A 17,375-nucleotide genomic window follows, 5' to 3' on the forward strand; every position below is an offset into this window, starting at 1 on the left:
ATGGTTCATAGGATTATACGCCTTGGATGATCTCTAATCCATCGTGACGTAACGAAATTAGAAAGGAGAATGACGTCAGCTTTAACAATAATTCTTTTTCAACTTCTTTTTACCGTGATTTTTCGATGGCCACGGCGAAATTGTGCCTTACCAAGCTCCAATAAATCTTTTTGCTACTTTTATTCGGTCGATACGGTGGCTTGATTAGTCTGGCAATCAATTGTACGAATTGGATCGTTTTCTCAAATACGTTTTTTTTCAGAGGAATCAAAGCAATTTCTTTTGATATTATGATATCTGTTATATAATAGATAACGATCTAACGATATTTTTGGTGCTTGTTATTATGCACGTGTTTTTTTCTCCAGGTGTATTTGTAATCGTTTTCATTGAAATTCTAATCGTTTCTTGCGAGACGCGCGTACATTAATCTTTCACTAATCGTTTAGTCGTTCGTAGTTGGCATTGACGGTTGTTGTCAGTCTGCGTATCCACTGTGTTATACAGTGATGAACAGAAGAAAGGAAAGATAATACTTATATTCGAGAATGGATGACTCCATAAAAATAGATCTGTATTCATGAAGTTTTAAGGTATGGTAAAAGTTCTTGCACGAAGATAAAGAATATCTACACGCTGTTTAAAAATATTGATGGTAAAAAACCTTGTGAATGAAGAAATTTAAATATCGTATATCGAGCTTTTTGTGAAATATTTAATTGAAACAAAATATTATACGTAGTATGTAATTATCATCGTATTATATTCCCAATGTTCTGATTTATCTTACACTCGGGTTATTATAATATGTATTACTTGGTATAAAGTATCTATTGACTTTGCAATAATCTTATTTTTTATATACTGACGTAAAAGTATAAATTACTGGCAAATTGTCTTCTCGAGTATGAAGCGATGACGATATTGTTTTATAGCTAGTGCAACATTTCCATTTAAGTAAAGTTTTTCTATTATAAATATCTGTTGAATATAAAAATTGTTCTATTTTTTATTTAAACCAGTGCAAATAATTTCAATATGATGTGTGAAACAACGAAAAATGGACGAGGGGAACCACAAGAATTCCATCGCGAGAACTTCTCACGTTGTTTTCATCGAGTTCATTCATTCGCTCATTCACGCGCATCAGTTGCAAACTCCCCACCGTCACTTTATCTTTAAACAACCAGTCAAGTGAAGTTATAAACAATTATACCTCTCGTCTGGCTACTTGCCTTGAGTCAAGCACAAAGGAAAACCAACTTCGCGCATCTTTTTCTTTCCTAAAGAAGCAGTCTCAATGAGGCAAGCTCGGATATAAATAAGTAAATGACCATTATTCGCACAATTTAATTCTTCAGCCACTAATAGGCTGGATTTGTTTAATCTATTCGAGCCTGATATTTTTAAGTTATAATTATAAAACGATTTCCGGGTTTTTAATTTTTCAACAAATCTGACTGTGAACCATTCATTTCTTAGCTTTATGTTCCGTCAATGATAGGCTTATTACATTTTATCTTCGCGCGATTTTATGGCTCCGAATGTTTCTTATGGGTCAATTGGTATTAGTATCTATGCAGGATGCATATACTTCCAATTAAGAATTTTAAGTTAATAATTTTTCATGTCCAAAGATTTTGGAATCCAATTTTTATGTGACGGGTATTTATAAATCTAGTTTATATTTATTTCACTTCCAAATGTTAAATAAAGAAGTAGTATTCGATTAAAGGAACTAAAGCGTTAAAATCATAAAAATCGTCTAGACCATTATGGTTCTCTCGATTATACTCATTCGATAGGAAGCCACTGTACAAGGTTACGAACAAGCAAAAAATCGGTGATCGTAACTTTTTGTCGTAATACAGTTGCAGAGACAGGGTCTCGATCGCGATCGTTTTATCGTTCGAGAATATTTATGCCAGGGATTTCCCTTGCGAATTATCGTTGCTGTGACAACACACGAGTCGATCGTAATCGTCTATTCTCGCCAATTCAGCCATGTGTGTGTCGTTTGCCGGTGTTCTGCGTAATTAATTCCAGTTACAATACATACGGATAATCGGTGTCAGCTACCCTGGTGTATGCGTAAATCATACTTCGACTGTATCACATAATTGAACATAACTCCGGAAATGTCATTTTCAGATCGTTGCCTGGCGCTTTGTCAATTGGAAGTATTATTTCTGCGGATATGGATCGAATCAATGAACGACGTAACTTATTGCGAAAGGGTTAATCACCAAATTCAAAAAATAAATAAATTTGCAACGTGTATGTACATATGATGGTTATAATTAATGTTTTATAATGAAAATAAATACATATATCTAAATATGTTTCCCTATCAATGAAAACCAAGGACAATCATGTTAAAAGTACTTATATATTTTTTAATTTTGGAAGAATTTTCTTTTGAAAGAAATTTACGAACTACGGTCGAAAATGCGATAGGTACTCGGTAATGGGCGAGTCGATCGAAATTGTTTTCAACTTCCTTCGCGTGTTTCTTTTTAAATGGTAACCGCCCTCCACGTGGAAACGGCAGAAAGACGATTTCGTATTCAGGAATCCAGTTCGATACACTTCCATGAACGAACGAAACGCGCGGCAATATTAATACGCTCGAATGTCACAAGATTATACCGTTACCTGTCATGACATTCTGCGCCGATCCGCATACTTCTCGTTCAGATAATTACCATCCGAGGCGACGTGGAACGAGCCGCGAGCATAGAACTCATCGGGGCCAACTTAACGAAGCCAATCGAATCTCATTCGACACCGTTTGGTCGATCGACAATGTAGAAAAGAAGGTCCGGTCTCAATTAACCTTTGCTTTCTTTTTGTTCCTGAAACGATAGCCCATCGAATAACGGTAGAGAAGTAGTTTTTCATTTGGAACGTTTAATCTGCGAGTATATTGTTTGTAATCGCATGGCAACACGTTGATGACAATCACGACGACAGCACAGATAATTGTATAATACTTGATGCAAAAAGAAGAAAAAAGTAGAAGAACGATCGATTAATCTTCTTTCTTCGGAGCAATTATGTGTATTCTATTATGTAACGCGATTATCAGGAGTTTATCTACAGGGCAGTGATGAATTACGTGGAATTAGATGAATAGAAAACTGAATAGTCGGAATTAAAGGATTTAATTGATGTTTGTTCTTTGAGAAATCGATAACGGAAACCGACTTGCTCTGCGGTTTCAATCAGCTGGGGAATTAGATTTAATGAGAAGCAAAAATTAATAAGTTAAATCGTAATCTTCATACTGTGCTTTTGATTCGGGTTATCGAGACTTCTCTTTTCTGATAATCGGGAGAATTAACCATTTCTACCTAAACTTTGAAAGTAGAGGAGAAACATTGATGAAAAACAACGTAGCATTTTAATATAAAAACAATTATGCAATAGATATTAAACTAGTGGACAGAATTAACCAATTGCAATTGTTTAAGTAAACTTATAAATGACACGAATAACACTATCCTCACGAATTTTTAGAACATTGTCAAACAACTTGAGAAATTTTAAAAATAATTTCAGAGTATGCTTTTCACTGAAGCTCCAAGTACTGGCGTGTATGAAATGTGATGTTAGTAGTCAGATAATTAATGGAAAATAAAGCGAACGTCAAAGAGGCTGATGTAAATCTTGCTACGAAGAAATGATAGAAAACGATGTAAATAGGAATCGTCGATTACAAAGATATTTTTCTGAAGTCACGTAACCGATGGAATGAATTATGTCTTTGAATCAAATCGATTATCTGTAGACACGGCGAGAATCAAGAAATAATGTTCCATGCGAGATTCAATTATTTTAGCCTTGACAATCGATCGTAAATTTAAATAATAATATTAAATCACGTAGTCCGTTTCTTAAAAATTCTCGCAGCATCGAAAGAAATGTTATATCATCGACATTGAGAATCCACTTCAAAAAACACGGATTCGTAATTTCTTATAAATTATACACAGTCATATAAATATCTTTTAATTTTCTATCAATCAGAAGCACTCGTAGAACATACTTTTTTCCAATTTCACATCACTGAAATAATCGTTGAACGAAGCATATTAAGTGAATTCAATTTTCATTATACAAAAAATTTAATGAAGGTCTGCATTGTTTTAATTTGTCACGTTATAGAAATCACTGAATTTTACTCACTAGAATTTTAAGATTTGAATTATTATTTATCATAAAGGGTTGACCAGCATCGTGAATGCCAATGTTTTTCTGAAGTGCTGAATGACGAAAACACTGCTTGAAAACTGAATATTGTCTTAGAAATCTCACGTGACTACGCGGGCGGTCGAGTATCTGAAACGGACGTGAACGACCGTCGCTCTGAAACACGTGTACCATCCATGACAGTTGCGTACTATCTAAGATCATCGTCCCTCACGATCATTCTACCTCCCATTTCTCTTAGAAGGAGGAGCAGAATTTTTTGCGTCTATGAACGGTCTGGTCCCCGACTTAAGTAAGGAATTGAAAAGCGATAATTCCCACATACATTTCTCTCGATTAATTTTAGAATTTCTTCGTCTCTTTTACAATTAATTTATACGGTGGTATTTCTATGGTATTGAATCAGTGAATTTCTACATCGAGTTTCGATAAGCATTTTGTAGTTTATGGATATTTTAAACAACAATATTTCTCGAGCCTGACAATAAGTCATCGATTTACATATATACATACATAAGTACGTTTATTTTCTGTTTCCGAGAAATATTTTTTCTACTTCACTTGCATCTTTTCTTAGAAACGATATTTATTCCTAGATTCTATACTACAGACTATGTGATTGTTAATTTTTACAATGAATCCCTATCTATTTGAGTATCACCAGTAATATCTACCTTGAACTTAAGCGCATAATTTATGCACACAACATGACTCGAAGTTATGAACAATAGCAAAGAATAAATTCAAAATTCTTTGAAGTCGGATTTGCATAGATTTTTATATAAATTTTTCATTCATGTTCCTTCGAATTTGCAATAAATGACTATTAATATTCCAAGTTTATTTCAATTTTCATGTTAACTTCTACAATGCTCTTGCTCACCTTTCCAGGCTTTTCTAAAAGGACTAGAATACTATGACATCAAAAAAAAAAAAAAAAAGAAACGCATATTTGTCTTTTATTCTTCGCAGCTATCCCTTTTCTCTTCCTCGATTACAAGGACGAAAAAATTCTTTTCCCTAGCAAGAGCTTTATGAGAATCACATAGATGTTACCTTAATTATTTTCAACTGCCCCCAGCATACCGTACGAACTCAATTATGATCGAAACCCTCGATACGTCTCGATTATCGATTCACCACAATCTATAACGTACGAACCTCGGTGACCTTACTGCAAAACCTTCGACACTTTTTAATTGTAGGTTCCTAAAACTGGTGTTCACGATACTCGTATCGAACCGCTAACTAGATCACATCAATAGGATGTCTGGCTTAATAAAATTAATCTAAAATCAAAAAACATAATACACGGGTATCTCATTTATAATTCAACCATATAATCCAACTATGCTTAACTGTTCTAATGTTATTTCCTAGAAATAAAAAATTATCTGTTTCCCAACTAAATTAACTTCAAATTTTGTTACAATACTCATAAAATACTAATATAATATTAATTCTGTTACACTAATACAGATATGCATATCATTCACAAAACTATAAACATCCACAGAACTTTGTCTCATTTCTTCTTAAAAGTTGTTTGTAGGAACCAAAATGAATAAAGATCATTCCGTATGTACAACGGATACGATAAATAAGAGCAATAAGCGAGTAGACGAGAAAAATGGAGTACAAAGGAAAGACACGGCGAAACAAGCTGGTCGACACACATAAAACAGGAATAAAGAGAAACAGGTGAAAGAGGGCTAGAGGGAAGAAACGGCCAGGAACAGAATCTGAAATCAGAGTTCCTAAGTAACTTGTACGGAGTTGCGTGTATACGAACCTCTTGAGAGGTGAAATTATGCTCGAACTGGCGCATAACGATAATGTGCATAACTTATGCGCATATAATGCGAGTATGCCGCGCGAACCATCGCATCGTAGCGTTGCACCTTCGTGGCATTGCTATATAGAATGCCGCCATGGTAAACTAACTAAAGATTCCGAATGGTAATAATGTTGACTAAACACGGTCGCGGGAACGGGTCTCCTTATTCCTGCATCTTTCTTCGCTCAAGAAGGAATCCACACCTACACATCTGGTGGCTATCAATGTTCTTTCGAACTTTGGAATATAGACGGTTTTAGTACAGGCAATTCTTAACGGTTCGCTTTATAATTTGTATAAAAGAATTCTTCTTTTGTCAAAGTAAGGCTAATTTTATGAGTTCTAAAATGAGTAAAATTTTGGAATGAGACAGTGAGAAAATTGAAAAAACTGAATAATTTAAAGTCAGTTTAACAGACGAATGTTATTAGTTAACTTGATAAGTGCATAATTAATTTAAGATTCGATACTGAATCCATTGAAACAGGATAATGATGCCGAAAACTCGAATTTAGATTACACGTATTCGATGTAGCAGAACAAGGATCACATCGACAAAGTTGTGTAACAATATAAAACGAAATACCCGCCTGGTGATTGAAAAATACGGACTAACAAGGCGATATTCGCGCTAAGAACCGTAAACCCTTTCAAGTTCTCTGCATAGTTAAACGACGTAGTTGCAGACATTAAATAATCAAACGTAACTGTGAGCCTATCGCAGTTCCTTATTCTCACGCTTGTTTTTCGTCGAGTTCACCAGCGAGACTTCATTACAATGCTACTTCGCTGCATAGAACAAAATAGCAAAAAGATCATACCAAGATCAATTTCAAGCCGATCAAGATAGTGGGATAGAAATTCTTCCCGATATGTAAAATACATTATTGAGATATTTCTAATTTATAATATAAACAATAGCGCGGGGTAATAAAATAAACCGCTAGATAAGGCATAATAATATCTCAGAGAGTAGATATAAACGTCACTTGAAAGAAATAATTTTATATGGATATCGGTCGTATACATTATTAAAGAAGATATTCGAGATGTTCTTCAGTTTCAGAGCTATTTCACAGATAACGTGAATTCGTTTTGTTGAACAATGTTATATCTCACGTCGTTTTACTTCTTATCTAAAGACATAACGTTTTTAATATTTAATGTTCTGCACATCTTTCGATTCATAAAGTTTCATTGCTTGATTTTTTAGATCATATCATATATATTATAAACATATAGTATATAGTCTAAAAAAGGTTCTAAAACAACGATCGAATATTTCAAAGTATTCGAGTTGTCCGCGTTTCAGGAAGGATCTTTTTTATTTTACAAATTTGATCTCGTTAGAAGGGCACCTTGACCCGTAATTTGTAAATACAAGTTAGGCGGCGCGGCACGTCGAAAAATGGCGGAATCGGGAAGAAGATGAAGCGGGAAACGTGGTCGGCGAGAGAAGACAAATAATTAGGGACTTGTAATAGCGTAAATAGTAACATAATACCGCATAATGGGGGCATAACGCAGCTTCGTAATGCCGTCGGTGCATCACCATGAACAAGTTACGGCAGGTCTGGCTTTGTCCGCCATGAGCAGCCCTTAAGGCCGCGTTATTAAGCGTTTTATGGAGCTCGTCGGATCTTCGCAAGGCCCTTGTCCTAGAACGGCTATGTGGACGTTATAAATTTGACCTGTTGCCAGTACGAACATCCAGGTGTTCGTACCGGCTCAACCCGATATCGCAAACGATCCTCTCGTGTTTTTGCCATGGGAAAACGATAATATGCCTCGTTTGTATGATGATTTTGCGTTTCTATCGTTTTTATACACGATTTACCACAGTGCTGTGATTAAAAAGAAGTTTTGAAGAAATAGAATAGATATTTTCATTTATGTTTGAATATTGGAGAATTATAAATGATATTTTAAAAGTTTACCTACGTTAAATAAGTTGTATTATTTTAATGGAAATTATTTCGCCTGTTCAAATTTAAGCTTTAGTTGTTTGAAACGATATTACAGTAATATTAAGATTGTCTGAGATTGTAGTGATACTTGGCTTGCGGAGACTTTGATGCGTGGATAGGAAAGATCGCCGCATGTATGTCCGAAAATAACATTTCCACATGCACATATGTATCGAAACAATGAGTCATAAGACATTACAACTTTAAGAAAACTCAAACATTTACTGCACCGTATACTACCTACAAAAATAAATTATCCGAATGGAGAATACCTGGCATTAGAATTTAAGCAAACGAACTGCCTATCGCCCACCGGAATTAGGTATATATTTTCTCAAGAAACAGGATGCTGCCTAAACTTCAAAGCTCAAGAAATGATACGCTTCTTCCGTTTACATATGGAATACAATTTTAACTGTTATCCTTTACATTTAATTAATACTTTGCAAGTTAAAAAGAAAAATTACTGTACATACAGATTTTATGACTTGAACAAGAAACGTCTTACAAAGAATAATAGAAAACTGTAAGATTTTAAAGGCACTTAAATCCTTTCAAACGAAACATGTTTCTCTTCAATATGGTTGAAGACGGTATAACGAGGAGAGTGCAACCACGCTATATGTTACAAGATTTTATAGGAACCATTGAAACTGAAACGTATTTGAAACCATATTCGAGAAACGGTATGTAAGACGCACAATAACGCACTCTCCAGCCAGTTTGTATTTAAAACCAAAAGTAGAAAAGTACTTCTCTTGAGTGATCGTAAAATCTCAAAAAAAAAAAAAAACAACAAAGCAAAATAATGTAGAAGCTACTCAAGATGATCGAGTACCTCGTTCCGGATAACTCGAGCATATTTGAGACAATATGTGTACATTGTCATGGAGAGAAAGAGAGAAAGAGAGAAAGGAAGACGAAAACCTAAGAAGTCAATATATTAAAATCTTATCTTGGAAAAATAGAAAACTTCTTCCATTGAATTTTTCAAACATTATATATAAGTTTCCACCTTTCTAGAAAATTTACATTACACTTTCTCTTAACAGGAAAATAAGTCTTTTTTCTCTGTACTCAATCTTCTACTTTTCTGGAAATTTAGCGCCTACCGTCAATCAATTTCATCAACTCTGTTACTTTCCTGGGAACTTTATTTTCTGCAGTCATCGTTCGAAAGAAATGAGAAAGGACAAGATACAAGGTGGGAGATAAATCTTGGTAAAAGACGCGTGAACAAACTAAACGGCACCAGTGCCGCTATTACTTTACGCGAATCAGCTTGAACGTAAGCTTTCTGCCGCTAAAACGCGGTTCTGCGCACGCTACCTCGACCGCATAATCGAGTCTCGTTAATAATTGCCTCATTATTGCGCACCGTTGCGCCGCATCGCTTGTAGCCGAGATATTGGCAGTGTTCGCTATTAATAACACTTAGCCGCCCACGCATCGCCATTGTTGCGAGTGGGTCCCGCGCGTTACACGTGTGCAACGCCGCGATCACGGTGCATACATTGCGATCCAGCGTCGAGGATGCACACAGCGGTCCAACAAAGGCGCGAAAAGCTCGCGTTCCGCATAATCCAACGATTCAATTCTACCGATGCTGTGCAGGGGCCTCCGATCCAGACCGTATTCATCTGCCGCGCCGCGGGCCTTTCTTTCTATTTCTTCGCTCGTTCAGCAATCGAACCGATCGCCAAGGAATGCCACAAATCAGCGGAAAGGGGGCCGAGGAACGTCACCACTCGAATTAACAATCGTGAGAATAATGTAACGAGTCGAAATTGCTGTGTTTTGATAATTGAATATGCAGGATCGTTCTGACGATTCAAGTTTCCGCATAGATGATATGGATTTTTGCGAGCATAATGTTATGTGTATATTGTAATGGCATCATAGTGTATCGTATTTTATTGAGGAAGTATTGTTCGTAAATTTATGTTTTAAGATATTTGAAATTTAGATTTGAAGGCATCCATAACTGCGTGGGTATTCACGAAAGAGCTTTTAGCATATACCTTTTTATTGTAATTGAAAAACACTAAATCTAAGAACACCAAGATTTTATATCTTTCTTAGCAAGGTGTCAAATGAGGAAAACATTCATTCAAATTTCCCTAATTAGCTCTTACAGATTAATACGAGATGAGCTCACCATATTTAAACGAATAAGATATAATTTTGCAATCATCGATAACTTACCTAAACCCAGTATCCTCTCGATCTACTATGTGCAATTTCACGAGATTTTGCGGTTTTCCACGATGCAGTCTTCGTTCATTATCTATAAATTTTCTCATTTTCACCCAATCGTATGAAACAATAGCTACTTAAACATCGTCCGGTAATCTTGTTCACCGCGCGCGTATATAAATAAACGAATACGATCATTAATTTTCTTAAATGGAGCAGTAGTTTGTATCGCGTAGTTGGTCGATCGTGATCGACTGTAAATCGCGACTAAGTTTGCGATACGTATCGATCGTAACGATCGTTAAATAAGAAAATCAGTGAATAAAGATTTGTATCGGGAAAAACCGTCTCATGAAGTCATGAGTCGTATATCTATTGTTAAAGAATCACGAGCCACGACGCCGATACAATCTACGACTTTTTATGCATTCCCCAACGTGATACGCGGTTTTTTCCAGGCGAACAAATATAAATATAATTCTTGAAAATTGTTCCGCCTGATTGACTTTGCTTTGTTCTCTTTTTCTTCGTTTCTTACCTTCTTTATCTATCCTTCTGTCTTCTGCCGTTCGGAGATCATAACTTCAATAGAAAAAAAGGAGCAAGACTCGAGAGCGAAAGAAAAAGATGTGTATACATAATAATGTGTATACATATTAAACGAGTTGCTTCGATGCTCGCCGAGTTCCGGATATAGGAGCACAAATCGTTGTTTACGATAAGATAAAACCTTGCTCTGCTTTTAAATTAACTACACGGAAGAATGCCGATCACCCACGTCCGCGGTAGAAAAAACCCGGGGAATCGAACGTATAACGATCGATACAATCGATACACATCAAACGAGCGCGTTTACTAAACGATTATTGATTCTTGATCAGGAAAAAAGAAAGAATAGTCCATGGGTGTTTCGGTATTCGAAAAGTGACTACTGTTTCTAGTCTACGATCTTTCCTTTTTTTTCTTTTTTCAGTTCGGCGAGTAGTATGTTATTCGTGACGTATTTCTACTGGAGAAAGATATACCGTGTTTCTACAAATCGAAAAACTTTAAAGCAGACGGACTGTTTCGACTTTCGTAGTTCAAGTCAAAATTGTGTCTTCTTGCTGTCTCGTTTACCTTTCGAGTTGAAATTTCAATTCGTCCACTAATTTTAATTCAGCAATTGAAATCATCAAGTGATCAACCTTACCCAAATCACCCCAAAGAAAAATTAAATTTCCATGAAATCGAATTGAATTTTTTATCACACGTCACTTTCATCTATCTAACCATGATACCGTGTCGAGATAAAACGTTCGCCACCCAACTCTGATCCCTTGTTAAACATTAATATTAACACCCATAAAACATGATGAATAAGTTCACATTCGTCACTCAACCCCGATACGATCAGAGTCACGGAAACATTACATATTCCGTTGATTCAGAACTATCGCATTTTTCATTTAATATTTGTATCAGTGTCCGTCACAACGTGTCGTATTACCATTAAAATGCACGTTGACGAGCGGTTTCAATTTTATGTTCCCATCAATCCACGCCAGTTGAGCGTGCAACTGTCTAGATTCCCGCGTGCTACAAGATCGCTAACTCGTGTCATCGTAACGTCGCGGGCTTCCATATTCACGGTAAAAAAGTGCATGCGTAAATCGCAATCACAGGTGAGTTAGTCACTCTTTCTGACTCACCCTGTACATCAAACATGCGCGTTTTTTTTCTTTCTGTTCGGTTACGTTGGCACGCACGCACTCGCTCGTTTCCTCCTTCTTCTGTTTTTTTCTTTTTTTTTTTTTGCACCCCGTTCTCAGTATACAAAGACATTCTATCTCGTTCACGTTAGATAGTATTTTCGATGGGAGGAAGAAAGACAGAGTTAGGAAGTCGGTCTCGTCATGTGGGACCGCGATTTGGAAAACCCGAAGTGGCCGACCTTGGAGGTGCCAGGCCGTTCTCCACGCGGGAGAAGGACAATCTCCAACCTTCTTTCTCTTTTCCTCTTCTTGAGCTTCTCTCTAGCTCTTTCTTGCTGCCTTATTTTTTCCTTTCCCTTACCTCGTTTCTTGTCTCCCTATTCTACAGTATCGTCTTGGAGTCTCTCTCGATCTTTTTTATTGCACCATGATCGTCCGTCTTCGTTTTCTTCTTTCTATAATTTATTCTTCTTCCTTGCCTTTATGGTTCCTTCCATCGCTCTTTTCTCATTTTTTTTCTTTCTATTTGTTCGTACCGTGTCTATCTTAGTTTTTCTATAGCGCTACTATTTTTATATTTTTTTTTCTATCCCGCGAACTTGTGTACATTCGTGTTGCTTGTTTGTTGCTCGTTTGTTCTTCTTAATTCTTTTCTAAACCGTACAACGAGTAAGAGGATAGGATATTTTGATCCATCATTTTCTTGGACTGTTCTTCCGCCTCATTCAAAACGACATTCAAAACGACGAATAACGAAGTCGTTCAACTATTTCGAGCGCTACGTAGCGAAGAATGTTATGAGTTACGGTTCTTCACGCTGTGGCTTGCGCAATATATGTACCGATTGAAACGTTGACAGGGTGAAAGTGGCGAGGAGGGGATGGAGACCTCTTATTTGCGTCGAATTTCTTTGTATTCCGCGTATAAGATACGTATAACTTCTAATATCTCGATACTTTACCGTGACGAATCAGTTACATCTTTAACTTTAAAATTGTTGCTTCGTAATATGTTTCGTCTTGAACCTTGATTTAGTAATCCATAGTTGTTTCGCAAGATTGCTATCTTCTATACTTAAAATTTCTAAAAAATATTTTTAATCGAATATTTTAATCGCGTGTTATACTAAGCAAATAATATATCATGCTACTATTACCCATACGGGGATTCGTCACCACACAATCCACGATTAAAATTCTAATCAGAGTAAATAAGGTCTAGGCGAATTTTCACACAATGAACATTTCGTTATCGTTCGAAAAACATCGAACATTTTAATTTCCAATTGCGAACGAGCACGACTGTCTAAAATAATTCCAAAGGCAGTTAACCGGCCAGCAGAACTTGTATAAAAGATTAGACAGAGTAGTTTCTTTTCCTTTATTCAAGGAGGCATCGTGCGGCGCCTTTCTCTTTGCGCAACCGTTCCATTTCCAGACAACAAAAGCCAGTCGATGCTTCACGTATCGCTGAGAAAAAGGTTTAATAGGATTTGCTAAGCAGGTAAATGTCGAACTACATACTTGAATAATTTATTTCGCCCCGTGAACCGTATCTGGTTAATCTCGATTGAAAAACCTCACGTTCGATCCAGCCACCGGCAGTCCAAATAATTAACAATTTTTCCGCGAGTGTTTTAAATCAATTTACAAATGATAAACAGTTAATTGTCCAACATGATCGCGATGTTTAAACCATCGGGCGTCACATAAAAAATCGCATTGCGATAAATGATCGTTAGGCAACGTGGCAAAGCGTTGAATCCCGTGAATCACCGCGTAGATTGTTTCGTACAATTTTATCGATTTCCTAATAAACGCCTGAAAGATACGCTCATTAATTATCCATAGTTCGGCCAGAACACGCGTTACATCCGCACTGCTTCGCTCCTCCGGAAAATTAAAATGCATCATTTACGTTAATTTCCAAGCGACTTGACCGATTGAAATATTTATTTAACGCACGACTTTCTCTTCGAGCCTTTCGACTCGGTTTAAATGGTCAAAGTTTCATACTTTCCAATTTAATCACTCTGTTGATTTAACGACAGCAATCCGAAAGATTTAGAAATGTGAAAGAATCGAAACGGCCAGCGCAGACTCAAGAATACTTGTCCGAAGATAAAGTGAACCGATCGTTGTTGTCGATTAGCCGATGTGGAAATGGTAAAACATAATTAAATGTTGTCGAGTGATTGACCATCGAATATTGTTGTCACGAAGATTCAGGATAATGTCATAAGATATATTGCGACGTGAACGAGCAAAGTGCAAACAGTAATACGAAGTCTTTCTTTGTTTCTCGATTTTCGATTGATCAAGGTTCAATGATATGTTGTAGATTCGAAGACCATAAAATGCACCTTGTTATTTTGTCGAACATGAAAGGTTTGAAAGACATCTTTTACGAAAAAGTATATTTTAAGTATTATAAGTAAGCAAAAGTATATTTCAAGGTAATTATTTTAGGATTAAATTGAAATAAAAACTTACACGTAAAAGTTAAGTTTCTTTGTGGCCATTTCGAAAATCTATAAGTACATCGTGCATGGACATAAATCGCATCGCTATTTTATGCTTCACTGTTATTATTGAAGCGAGAATAAACTGTCGGAGGCGCAATCACCCGAGGATACATATTTCACTTGAGAACACTATTTTACGCGATGTGTTGATCGTGCCGACTCGTTTCGCGCCAGTTTTCAGAGTGGCACGATAAATCGTAACATCAAGCAATTACGCATGTACACCGCAAGAAAATACACGTTCCTCAATTCTTTAATAGTTTTTGCAAAGTTTAACAGCAATAAGGAATAGGTAATTTCATTTTTCGTTATTACATTTCGTTATTACATGTTAAATTTACATTCCCGTTTAATTCTTCGAAGGAACTGAATATTTTATAATGAAAGAATAATATTGACGAAACATCGTATTTTAACAAGTTTGTTTGTGCTTTAAATAGAAACAAACGATCCTTAATTAGATTAAATTCAATCCGTGTAACACGAAAAAGCTATCATCTACTCACAAATCAATCACTGTCAGACTCACTTCGCGTTCGCAACTATAATAACGATAATAATTAACTCGAACCAAGATCAAACTAAAACAGTAGAACTAATTAAGGTCAACGAGATTTGGTTCACGAGAAACAGAATAATTCGATATCACGGCTAACAAGTAGTTGGTATAAAGTCAGTTTTATATATACTGGATTCGGAGAATTGTTCATCAGTGGAATAGCATGTAGCATATGTATGTACGTATATAGTGTTTATTTGATAAATGACATTCGATGAACGACAATTAGTATTTAGGTTGGTATTGTTTTCCTTCCGTAAGTAGGTTGCTAATATTCATTCGAATTCATGTTTGTATACACAACATGAATAGATTGTTTTACACCCTAATCTCATAACGAGCAACTTATTTGGACATAAAAAATTGTAACCTAATCTTAACTCTATCATGAATTCAAGCTTACTCTTGACACCTTTCACGTCTATATGAGCTACTGCATCAATCCAGGTTCGATCTAGAAGTCACATTCGACGCATATGGTCCCACCATGAATGACGAATATTCGTTATTTATTTATTGTTGAATGGCGAATATATAAATCCGCCTTTGCGTGTTACAACGCGTAGCTTCGTCTGCGAATCTGACATATGAATTATAACCGACTCGTTGCTCCGACATTGAGTCAGGGCCGCCTTCGATTAGTAGTGCTCGTAAATGGATTTAATTAAAGGATCGCGGCCGCTCTACTCTATTAGCCGTATGAAATTCATTGCTTTTACGTTTCTTAAACTGTGCTCGTTTACGCGCATTGTGCTCAAGCAGCACGATGCTGGTACAACACGATGAAACACGCGTTTCAGAGCGCATTTGTCAAATCGGGGTTCACTACTCTCGCACACGACCGGTACATCGTGCTGGAAATATGGTTAATTAAGAACGGGATCGCGCATTGCGAACAGGACGAGAGAGACTTTTCTTATGAAGCTTCGCTTCGTGCTTCGTCGCGCAGCGCCAGTCTCGAATGTAGGCAAGTAGATTTGGGTGGGTGCACATGGACATGTATGCGTGCAAGAGGGTGAGTAAGTAGCGTACGGACGCTTCTACTTAACAAGCCGCGCGAATTACGTGATTTTACGCTGGGCTGCGCGTTAAAAATGTCCGAGCACCGACTGATATGTGAAATTTGTATCGCGATATAAAGAAGGAGTTAATTCGACGAAGGAATACATTCGAACGAAAATCCTCCTCTCTTTTTCTCTCTCTTTCTCTCTCTCTCTTTCTCTCTCTCTCTCTCTCTCTATTAACTTATTAAATAGGGAGAACGAATTAACATTAAAAAAAATCGTATAATATCATTTAGTATTACAATACTTTCATATGACTAGAAAGCTTTGATACTATGAAAATGAAATGCAAAATCTAGTATGACTACATTGGAAAATAAAGGTATGTGTCAATACTGTTTACAATCATTCTATATAGTAGAGAGGATCAATGAACTATTTGTTCCTATTATATGTAATATATAACTATGTTATATGTAACTATTTGTTGTCTTTGCATAACTAAAGAGATACAATGAAAACCAATTTGTGAATACAAACTATATGATTTATTCTCTTCCGTGTTTAATAACCCTTTTTCAGACAAATTAATTACAAAAACACTGAAAAGAAAACGACTAAGAACCACATATAATTGCTGGACGGATTACCTGTCGTGTTATCGCTGCGTTTCCCGTATCTAATTAACATAACCGCACACCGTGGAGCGGCACGTAACACGCTGAGAGTGTTCACAAAGCCCCCCATCTATTACCATTTACGCAACGGGTACCGATCAGACCGTTATGACATAATTTATTCGTTAATAAGCTAGTCGCAACGGCTGACGATTCGCCATGAACGAAAGGCGAGGGAAAACTCGGGGAAAACGCCGGAGAATGTTGACGCGCGTTACACGCCGTGCATTAACAACGAGCCGCACTGTTAAGTCATGTTGTTAAGTCGTGTTGTTAAGTCGCGCCTTTAATTGAGGATATCGTGAACAACGGTGAAACCAACGAAAGAAACAGGTATAGGCGGCCTGATCTCGAAACGCTGCCGTTCAATGAATACCGAACTTTTTGCATGCAAAGCAACACTCGGTATTCGTCGTGCATTCGGACGATCCGCTCCTTCTTCGACCGAACATACGTAATTAGGTTATACATACGTTTCGACTGAAGATCGTCAGTTCGTGCTCGATCCAGTTGATTGATGGTACTTCCGATTTGGATATTTTCTATGCACGTTTGACACTATGTAGGACCTTAAGCGTCAACCTTCTGACTACTTTAGCATTTTCCCTATCTTCCGGTTAAGATATTGCTACAAATATATTTTCAATCTTCTACTTTGAGGATCGTTTCTTCCCCTTCGGTACAAATGATCTAAATGCTTTTTCT

At 36.6% G+C, this 17,375-nt stretch overlaps 1 protein-coding gene across 2 annotated transcripts in view; it reads right to left on the reverse strand.

Moving 5' to 3' along the window:
* The window catches only part of LOC117211030 (DNA-binding protein D-ETS-4), a 58,629-nt gene that overhangs the window by 16,489 nt on the left and 24,765 nt on the right, over positions 1–17,375 (reverse strand). Inside the window, exon 1 of one of the 2 annotated variants that reach the window (XM_033454584.1) lies at positions 2,656–2,832. The exons of the other annotated variant lie outside the window; for it this stretch is intronic. The gene's annotated coding sequence lies outside the window, so the exon portion shown is untranslated. Of the gene's footprint in view, positions 1–2,655; positions 2,833–17,375 lie in introns of those variants that run through there. 2 annotated transcript variants of the gene reach the window in all.

This window comes from Bombus bifarius, unplaced genomic scaffold (assembly GCF_011952205.1).
Source record: "Bombus bifarius isolate JDL3187 unplaced genomic scaffold, Bbif_JDL3187 scf7180000008214, whole genome shotgun sequence".
Classification (NCBI taxonomy): domain Eukaryota; kingdom Metazoa; phylum Arthropoda; class Insecta; order Hymenoptera; family Apidae; genus Bombus; species Bombus bifarius.